We start from the raw sequence: 10,491 nt of genomic DNA, 5'->3' as shown, positions 1-10,491 counted from the left end.
GGGAGTGTTCAGTTGTGTTACACTTACGGTGAGGCATCGGCATTTCACAAAGAGGAACTGGGTCTGGCATTAATAACTGGGTCAGGCATCGGTACAGTTGTTAATGATCACGAAAAAAATAGACAAGTGCATAGCTTGCAGTAGACATTGCTTTGAATGATTTTGTGTTGTCTTCAGTCAACATTGTTAAAGCTTATTTTTCTTTGCCACTTGGTTATGCACCAATAATAATGTTGCCATTCTCTCATTTGGAGGCTGCCATATCTTGAAGGATATGTTGCACAGAACATCAAAGACTAATTACCTAAGGTTATTGTTAATGTTAAAATGTTGCCCAGCTTCCTTAGTACACACATTCATGAACTAACAATAATTCAATTAATGCACAAAAAAAATTTGTTTCAAACAAAATTATTTTTTCATGGGGTGCTTGATTGGTGCCGGCTTATTTGAGACCACACTGTGGCAGGCACCTTCTCATAGGATTGCAATAAGCTGAAGGAATCAGCTGTACAAGGGAATAAAGGCATTTCAAACACAGTGACCCAGCTGACAGACACTAGAATGATGGGAATATATAGTAAAAAAGGTTTAATTTCCGTAATATAGTTTCTGGTGAGCCATAGCCTACATAGGAGGGGGGGGGAAGAATTGAGTGCTCAATCTTTGGTTCCTGTAATTGAATATGACACAGAAAACATCCCAGTGGCGTACGCTACCATATGTTCTTATTTGCACCGTTGTAATCGTAACCAGAAAGCAAGGACATCGCCAGGTATTTCTGGAGACGGGTTTTAGCAGCCACCCTGCCCCCAAGCAAATGTATTCTTTGCTATAGCAAAGTCGCGGTCTGAACTTTAATCTTCATCCACAAGGCGGTGAGAGATGTTGCCGTTGTAGCCTACCGAGTGGCCTCGTTATACTGTGCACCGATATTTGGGTCGCGCGCAGGCGGGGCCGCGAAGGAACGGCGCGCGAGTGCGGACAAAGAACGAGCCGCGCCGTCGATCTCGCCTCGCGTTGGTTGCGGCGGGCCGCTTGCTTTTCCCGTGTCTGTGATCTCATTCACACGGGCCCGGTCGTAAACAAGCCGAGTCACTGCACCGGCGCTGGGTTTCGAAAGAGAAAGCAGGAACATGTCGTCATCCTTTTGTGCGACTCGCTCTCAACTTTTCGCGCACAATCATCAACTGTTGCTCATCAGCGAACCGCATCAAGACCGAAAGGATAATTCCTCTGGGATGCCGAACCCATCGTCGGCGTAAAATTCCACAGTTTCCATAGCCATCCAATTTGTTTTATGGCAAAATTCGGTGACGCCTCGGCGTTCTCATGTCGTAAGAAACGCCGCCATGTTGCGCTGTCAATGCGAAAATATCTTGGTGTATGCATAAGCGAAAACAATAGATATATGGAAACAGAGGGGGCAAAACAATAATAGCAAAGGCGACGAGAAATGCGGCCGCAATGAAGCACGGAGCGCTATGGAAAGTAATTAAGAGGTACTCCAGGGTATGTGGAAAGGTGTAATGGTTCCAGAACTTACATTTGGAAATGCGGTTGTTTGCTTGAAGGGTACAATCAGGTCTCGATGACAACCAAAGGTCAGTGGGACGCCTCGCATTGGACGGTAACGGGAAGACTATACATGAAGCTGTGCAGGCTGGACAAGCTTTGAAGTGAGTCAAGCTGAAAGTAAAGTTGATCCTGAAGAACCACTGAGAAATGTGGAAGTAAATGGGTTGCGATAATTTCAGGTATCTCTACAGGCAGAACATTATTTATTTATTTATTATTTATTTATTTAGTACATACTGCAGACCTTTCGGTCCAAACAGAGAGGCAATAGAACGTATACAAACAAAAGAACAAATTAAGAACAAACAAATACAGATTTATACAAATTTTAGTCACACTGTGTCTGTAAACTGTCGTTCCAGTCTGATACTGTTCTGGGAAAAAAAGAAAATTTAAACGTGTTAGTTCGAGCATAACAGGGTGTTAGTGAATCCGGATGACGCTGTCTTGTTTGCCGTGTTAGTGCAGGCGTTATATAAGTCGATGGTTTAATTTCAAGCCTGTTGTTGAGAAGAAGGGAAAGGAATTCAAGTCTTAGCAGCTTTCGGCGCGATTCAAGAGTAGGTATGGAGTTTTCTGTCATAATTTTGGAGGGAGAGTCCAGTCTTGCGAATTTATTAAATATAAACCTGACTGCCTTTCTTTGTATTTTTTCAAGACGCACGATATTTGATTTGACTCACAGTGGAGGAACTAGGAAGCTTACCAGCAAGTATGCGACCAGTCTAGTAATCAACATGGCAACAAAGAACGTCAAACGCAAAGTCAGAGAGGCTGAGTCAATTTCATGGGTGGCGGCAATGGAAATGAAACCTGCCATGGGTTTCTAGAAAAAAAAAAAAGCGAAATCGGGAAAGAAACAATTTATAACTCAAAGGGAAGCCCCTTACTTTCCGAAGCGAGATCGCGCCTTAGAACGCGTACCTATAAAGCGATATATAGGAACGAAGAAGCATGTGCTTGCTGTGGTAAAGCTAGGAAAACCATGGAGCATGTTTTATTAGAATGTAAAGATATCTACCCAGCTGTCGGTTTAGGCTTCTCTGGCCTCCTTCAAGCCCTTGGGTTATGGGATAGCACGGGGAAAGTGAACATGTCCGCAATAGAGAGTAAGAAAGGGTTGGAGATTTGATGGCAGAAAAGTAGGGCGAATACAAACAACGGAGACGTACAAAAACAGTTTCCAGTGGTGGTTCAGAAAGTTTAATGCTGGGAATTTTCACTCTCTCTTCTCTCTGTGTGTGCGTGCGTGCGCATGTGTGCGTTTTTTTTTTTTTTCAAGGAGATAGGTAGGACATTAGGCAAAATAAGAACAAGGCTTTGGTGGCGCAACCAACCGCCCCGTTTCAAAGGGGACGCTCATAGCGTCCATCCATGCATGTAAAACCGGTTTTCTAGTTAGGTTCGGATTTTAGTTCAGGCTTCTGCATATTTGTCGGTTCAGGTTCAGCTCCGGAGCAAAAATATAACAGTTTTAACCGGCTCGAATAGATTCATAAGATTCGGAATTAAGGAGAATGAAAATATTTAGAAAAATGTTTTTCAAACTCAACTGCGAATTTATCTTGGCGAAATAGTTGATTTCTTCTTTACGTGACGCGAACCGGTGACTCTCTGGTCTCTTAATATTGCCTGAGAAACGGATTAGACTGTGATCGCAGGCGTGCAGGCGTAATGTGAGTTGTTTTCAAAGACTACTGCGCCCAATGTATCCCATTTAGATGCGCCTGTAAGCTGCCTTACACATGAGTGAACCTGGCTCGTTGAGGTTGAGGGACCAGTGAGGAACCTACATAAAGGGTGTTTTTTTTAGACGATACATATATTTTTAAATTGACTTTGAGAGATGGCGTAATTTTAGTCGTTGAGCTGGATTAATCAGAGGCGGACATGCACGAAAATCAAATTGCATAATTGACTGAATAACAAAAATTAACCAACTTTTTAATTATTACTTTATGGCACACTGCAATTTACGAATGGCAGCCGGTGATTTCGTAAGGCACTTAGAAAGAAGGCTGTCGGTCACTGGCTGGCCGCTTTCGATAATAGTATGTCCAGTATCGGGATTGGCTGAAATTTTCTATTGCGAACAACTGTAGCGTAATAGTTCTCTGTGAACATGAGCCCCGTTGTGTAGGTTCAACGGAGGCTTTTCCTTCCTCTTTGTTTCACCTTTATCATCACATGAAGCACTGTCACGTCACACGTGACGCCAAGCAGAGCCGGAGGGAACGTCAGTAGTTTCAACGTTGCAGATTTCTTGTGCGTAGTTGGATTACCACTGCAGCCCAGCCGACCGTGTACAACATTTACCCATTGGCGCCCTGCGCGCTCTAAACTGCAGCAACATTTTCATTGTTGAAAAACAAAAACATGATGTTTTACTTAGTATGCGCCATTTTTCTATAACGGGCCTTGCCAAGATGACCACATTGTAGTTTTTGTTTATATTGATGTCGTTTGTATACTCTTCGTCAACCTTCGCGAAGTAGTGAACACAGTAATCATTGCTGCGTGCGCAGCCTAGCTATATTTTATCATTTTTAGTGCTTGCCTCTCGAAGCTGATATTTATGTGTTAGTTTTCAGAAAGAATGCCGCAACTGATGAAAACATGACATTGCACGTACTGTAAATTTTGGTAGCGTGGTAAAAAAATGAATGCAGGTGTACTTTATAAAGTATACTGGACTTTTGTGTATGCTAGAAAGCCCTGCTTGTTTTTAAAACACATACGATGCTTTTTACCTCTATTGCTACAATTTTTTTTTGCTTGCTAAGAAAGCTTTAGGTACCGTGGAAGGTATAATAGGGAATACGGAGCACATTAACATTGGCATTATTCCTGCCGCTCCCTTTCTGTCTGTCAACAAAAATGACGACGATCTTGTATTCACAGTCGACAAAATGTGGAGGCTGTTGCAGAAAATTTAGTTAAATCAAAAATAATTTACATGTCTTGCTTTACTAAATGTCTTATAAAGCTTTTTGATAAGAAGAGGTCATTTATGTATAATTTTGTTACAAATTGAGAAGTCGGTGGGAGGGAATACAAAACGTTAAAAGAGAGAGAGACAAAATGCAAGGAAAGACAGGGAGGCTAGCCAGTGTAAGTACCGGCTGAGTAGCGGTGCTGCGGAAAGGGAATAAAAGGTGAAAAAATTACCGACGATTACGTTACTTCCTAATGCGAAATTTGAGCGCAGCAAATAAGCTGTTTCACCTTTTCGATAGATTGAGGCAAAGAAATCGAGCAACACATGTATGCGCTATCACAGAATTTTTTTTTTATTTTTCACACGTATTCCTTTAACAAAGACTCCACTAACAGTTCTTGACAGTCATGAAGGAAGCTTTGTGGTCGGAGAAATAGACTGATATATGTTCGACTTGGTACACCAATGCTTGATTCTCAAAGACGAGATCTATACAAGTGCCTCGCGAGGTTGTCACAGCCGTGGGACGCGTTACGAGCGAGAGGAACGGGATGTTCTCCCGCATAAGTGTTAGGAAATTGCTGTTTGTCTTTATGTCAACATTAAAGTCCCCCACTACTAACATCGGTGTGGATCGATGGACGGTTAATGCGAGTTGCAGGAAGTGCACGACGTCTTTCGTGAGTGCGGTAGCGGACTCACGAAAGCGGTATCAGTCGGTCGCTGCTAGCGCTGGGGGGATGAAAGGGGGGCGGAGCTGGTTACGAGGCCGACGACAACGCCGACGCGAAACCCAGGAACGGACGCCAAAGAGCCATTTGTGTAGCCAGCCCTCCTCCACAGTCTCTCCTCCTCCCTTCCATCATCCTCCCTCGCCCGGAGAGCCGACAGCGCGCATGCGCGGCGGCGGAGCAGATTCGTCGGCGAGCTGGTTACGAGGCCGACGACGACGCGAAACCCAGGAACGGACGCCAAAGAGCCATTTGTGTAGCCAGCCCTCCTCCACAGTCTCTCCTCCTCCCTTCCATCATCCTCCCTCGCCCGGAGAGCCGACAGCGCGCATGCGCGGCGGCGGAGCAGATTCGTCGGCGAGCTGGTTACGAGGCCGACGACAACGCCGACGCGAAACCCAGGAACGGACGCCAAAGAGCTGCGCTCTAAAAGGAAACAAATAAATGAAGGCCAGCCCTTCCCCTGCCAGAAAAATGGGGGCAAGTGAAGCTTCTCCTGCGTGCACCTGACCTTCGTCACAATTAAGTACCCCCAGGTAACGGTGCTGGATCGCTTCAGCCGCCCGCTCCCTCAGCTCGGCATCTTCTCATTGCTGTCGGATCGCCTAGGCTCGGGCGGCTCTAACGGCTGGATCGGCGCGCCGACGGCGAGCCCTTTCACGGGCGAGTTCTCGCCGCCGCTCGTCGATGATGAAAAACTTTATTTATCCCTCTTTAAAGGGAAGGGGACAATGGAATAGAGGGTGGGGGAGGAACTACTTGAAGTAGGCCTCCTTTATCCTCTCAGCCCACTCCAGGATGGCCTCCTGAAGATCGGGCCTGGAGCGTTGAAGGCTGCCTGTTCCTCGGGGGAATGCACAACGCGTGGCCGCTCCATCTGTTTTCCGAGACTGAACTGAACGGAAACGAAGCTGGCGCAGCGCGCGCGAAACCCTTTCCTGTCATTTCCCTCCCCGGCCCAAGCGAAACGGCTCTGATTGGTTGGCGTCAGAATAGACGAAAGCCAAGCGCGAATATAAGCAGAAGTTGTGGTGAGGCAGGAAACAGTGCGTAAATGTAAATAGAATACAAAAAACAAAACTGGGATAAAATTAATTACAGTGCATCAACGTATAAACACAAGAAAAAAATAAAAATAGTTATCAATACAGCAACTTTAAATGATTGATCCGATGGTCGGCCTCGAAGCCTGTAGCCTCAGCACGGCAGCCCGATACACCAAACATTCGATCATAGACTGCCCAGTCCCCGCCACGTAGGCGGGAAAACGGTTACACACCAACATACATAGCCCCTGGAAACTGCATGAAGTACCCCAAGAATGCTCACGCATTAACACTCTGGCAGAACCCATCTCACGACGATGTCTACGTTAATGTGATTAGCATTAAAGCAATGTAACGACACACCGTAATGCCAACGCAGAGACGCGTCATGTATGTCATGTAAGCAGCCGGGCTCCTCGCATTTCCCTCTGGACACGGCGCGCCATTAAGCGGCGGTGCCGCGAAGCCGTGCGTGGCATCTGTCTGAATTCGCACAAGATAGTCTGAATAGACGCGCCATTACCGCATTCTGAAGAAGGTGCTCAGCAAGACGACGACCGGCAAAGCTTGTTCGTGGTTGTTGTCGATCTGCCATCTTGACTGTGGCTTCTCTGTGTGTTCTCTACACGCGTCATTTGTCGCGTCATATACTGTAAATATAATTTTGCCTGCTCTTCACCTTCGTCACAATATTATTGCAGTACAACGCGTACAGTAGACAGGAAGACGTTCTTCAAGAACAGCAGGACAACTTTTTTCAAAAACAAACAGGCCAGAGACACGTATTCTTCGTCCTCGTCGAATATCATTGACCCACTAGATGAAGTCCGTTAATGTCCCTAACTTCGTTGTCGTCTGCATAGAATACACGCGTCATTTGTCCCTCGCTAAGAGAGCATCGTCCCGATGCTAGACCAGAAGTGTCACTTGCGGAAGTAAGGCTCTCGCATAGTTATTCGCTCACATACGGCTTCATGCGGACAACGTGCACAAGTTCAGGACGGTGCGTGCGGCGCCGCGTACAGTTGGGAATATGGGGAACGACCTCGTACGTGACATCACTGAGTCGGCGCAATACTCGATATGGTCCGAAGTATTGCCTTAGAAGCTTTTCGGAGAGGCCTCGTTTCCGTATGGGTGTCCAAACCCACACTCTGTCGCCGACGTCATAGATTACTATTCGACGGTGAAGATCATAGCGGCCTGCGTCGTAGTCTTGCTGCTGGCAGATCCGCAAGCGTGCGAGCTGCCGAGCCTCTTCTGCGCGTTGCGTAAACACATCGGCGTCCGTATCAGTGTCGTCAAAGTTATGTGGAAGCATCGCATTCAACATAGTTCGTACATCCCGTCCGTGAACAAGGGTGAACGGAGTCATGCGCGTCGTCTCTTGTTTGGCCGTGTTATATGCAAAGGTGATATGAGGTAGGATGTCGCCCCAATTTTTATGTACAACATCCACGTACATGGAGAGCATGTCTTCAATTGTTTTGTTTAGGCGTTCTGTTAATCCGTTGGTTTGTGGATGGTAGGTGGTTGACTTCCGATGAGCCGTTCCACTTAGCAGCAAGACGTGATCTAAAAGCGCGGCCGTGAATGCGGTTCCTCGGTCTGTTATTACGATGGTTGGTGCGTCGTGTCGCAACACAACGTGCTCAATGAAAAAGCTCGCCACCTCGGCTGCTATGCTTCTCTGGATTGCCTTTGTTTCAGCGTGTGAGATAGTCGTGTGATAACGTGTGAGATGGTCGGTTGCGACGATAACAAAGCGATTCCCTGCAGTAGAAGTAGGAAGTGGGCCCAATATATACATTCCAATTTAATCAAATGATCTTCGAGGAACCTGGACGGGTTGTAGGAGGCCGGCTGGTTTCGACGGAGGCGACTTGCGCCTCTGGCAGACGAGGCAAGTGCGAACGTGATGTTTTACGGTGGTGGTAAGTCTCGGCCAGTAGTACCTCTGCTGCACTCTGGCCAACGTTCTCGTGTAGCCTAAGTGACCAGCAGTCACCTCGTTGTGACAGGCTTGAAGTACTTCCGTACGAAGAGCTGCAGGAATGACGAGCAGTTAGGGGGACCCGGTCGAAGAACGGTTTCTTTTGTAGAGGATTTTAGCCCGCAAACAAAACAACAGTCCTCTTGCGGAAACTCTAGGCGGTTTCGCAGATCTGCCTTCTAAGTAATTGATGAGTTCAAGCAACTCAGGGTCGTCCCGTTGTTGTTGCGCGATGCTGGATGAGTCCAGAACACAAAGAAATGCCGAGTCTTCTTCGGGTGGAGCAGACGACTCTATCGGCGATCGAGACAGGCAGTCAGCATCCGTATGTCGTTTCCCCGACTTGTACTTGACAGTCATGTCAAACTCTTGCAACTGTAGGCTCCAACGCGCCAGTCGTCCCGAAGGATCTTTAACGTTTGTCAACCAACACAGTGAATGGTGGTCGCTGATAACTGTGAAGTGGCGGCCATACGAATATGGGCGAAATTTTATAACCGCCCATACTACGGCGAGGCGTTCTTTCTCAGTCGTGGAGCAATTAGCCTCTGTGCGTGAGAGTGTTCTACTTGCATAGGCAAGTGCTCTTTCTGTGCCCTCCTGCTGTTGCACTAGAACAGGTCCCAAGCCAATGCTCAATCAATCAATCATCAAGCCATCAATCATCAATGCCTTCGTACTATGCCACTTCACGTACACGGTTTCTATACACAACTGGCTCAGAGCGGAGCGAGACAAGCTCAACGCTCTTATACGCAAAGTAGTCAAGAGGGCTCCCGGGCTACCCATCAGGACCCCGTACCGAGGATCTCCTCAAGCTGAGGGTGCATAACACCGCCGAGGAGATTGCCGAAGCCCAAGAACGTGCGCAACTCACTCGCCTGAGCACCACAGCGGCAGGTAAACGCACCCTCGAAGCGCTGTGTTCACGCATTCTGTGTTCACGAATATAGCTGTGTTCACGAATATCGGAATCCCTGCGGGATTCCCGATATTCAGTACCCCGATCCCTAAGTGCATTCGAGACAAGTTCGAAGTGGCCCCGGTGCCCCGAAACGTCCATCACGTCCACAACGAGGGCAGACGCAAGGCCAGAGCAGCAGTCATCCTCAAACAGATCAAGCAACGAGGCATTAGAGCAAGCTTCGTCGACGCCGCGGAGTACAGCGATGGGAAGACCTTTGCCATCGTTGTGGTCGGCTCCAGCGGCAAGATTTCCAATAGCGCCTCCATTCGCACTTCAGACCCCGGAGTCGACGAGCAAGACGCGATCGCCCTCGCCCTGGGTCCGAGATCCATAGCGATTCGAAAACGGCAGTTGAGGCTTTTCAAAAGGGTTGCATCGCCAAGCAAGCTGCTCGTCTTCTTAGCAGCTCGAGTCCATATCCTGTCACGCATCATTCAATCCACTGGTTTCTCGCTCACGTAGGGTCGGTCGAGGGTGCTCCCCCGAACCTCAATGAGTCTGCTCACGAGGCTGCGCATGACCTCACCGACCGCGCTTGCTCTGTAAGGAGCGCCGACTCCCCTCCTCCCTACGGCCACAGGGACGCTCGCGCTACTCACAACGAGGTTATTAAATTCTACATGTCTAGAAGGGTCGTTCCACCTCCTCACCCCAAGTTGAATAGAGCGCAAACCGTTTCGCTTAGACTTCTACAGACCAGCACATATCCGTCTCTGTTCGTTCTCCACGAGGCTTACCGCGACGTGTATCGCGACGACGCCTACCCGTCATGCGGGCAGACCTCCACTCTAGCGCACATGCTCTGGGAGTGCGGGTCGACATACCCCAAGTTCATCATGGAGAAGTGGGACTCGCTTCTGCGTAGCCCCGCGCGAGAAAAGCAAATCCTGGCTCTCCGGCGTGCCCGCGACCGGGTCGGTGGGCTAGACCTGCTGGTCCCGACGTGGGACTAGCCGGTTGCGCGACGAGTTCGCGTCCTTGCCGGACCTGCAATAAAGTTTCTTCACTCACTCACTCACTCACTCACTCACTCACTCACTCACTCACTCACTCACTCACTCACTCACTCACTCACTCACTCACTCACTCACATGTCATGTTTTGACTCTCTTCTATTTCTGTAGACTTATTGGGCCACGTTCTCCCGCAAAAATAGATTTGCACGAAACAAGAAATATTGAATTTGCGAATAAGCAGGCGCTTATAACGCCCGGAACAACTATGGGATGCCTCGACAA

Source organism: Dermacentor albipictus, chromosome 10 (genome assembly GCF_038994185.2).
Source record: "Dermacentor albipictus isolate Rhodes 1998 colony chromosome 10, USDA_Dalb.pri_finalv2, whole genome shotgun sequence".
Taxonomy (NCBI): domain Eukaryota; kingdom Metazoa; phylum Arthropoda; class Arachnida; order Ixodida; family Ixodidae; genus Dermacentor; species Dermacentor albipictus.
This window is presented reverse-complemented; position numbering follows the sequence as displayed.